Source organism: Salmo salar, chromosome ssa21 (genome assembly GCF_905237065.1).
Source record: "Salmo salar chromosome ssa21, Ssal_v3.1, whole genome shotgun sequence".
Taxonomy (NCBI): Eukaryota; Metazoa; Chordata; class Actinopteri; order Salmoniformes; family Salmonidae; genus Salmo; species Salmo salar.
The window spans coordinates 54,948,010-54,948,576 of NC_059462.1; positions in this window are offsets into that span (position 1 = coordinate 54,948,010).

A 567-nucleotide genomic window follows, 5' to 3' on the forward strand; every position below is an offset into this window, starting at 1 on the left:
GGAGTTAGTTTATGATTAACTCTCAGGGGAGAGAGAGAGAGAGAGGAGTTTAGGGGCGTTAGTTTATGATTAACTCTCAGGGGAGAGAGAGAGAGAAAGGAGTTTAGGGGGAGTTAGTTTATGAGGTGCTGACCTGTTGCTTCCTCGACAACAACTGTGATTATTATTATTTGACCCTGCTGGTCATTTATGAACATTTGAACATGTTGGCCATTGTTCTGTTATAATCTCCACCTGGCACAGCCAGAAGAGGACTGGCCACCCCTCATTTGCCTTTACCTCCCTTATCTCACCTCATTTGCTCACATTGTATATAGACTTATTTTTCTACTGTATTATTGACTGTATGTTTGTTTTATTCCATTTGTAACTCTGTTGTCGTATGTGTCGAACTGCTTTGCTTTATCTTGGCCAGGTCGCAGTTGTAAATGAGAACTTGTTCAACTTGCCTACCTGGTTAAATAAAGGTGAAATAAAATAATTAAATAAAATAATAGCCTGGTTCCTCTCTATGTTTCCTCCTAGGTTCTGGCCTTTCTAGGGAGTTTTTCCTAGCCATCCCTCGTA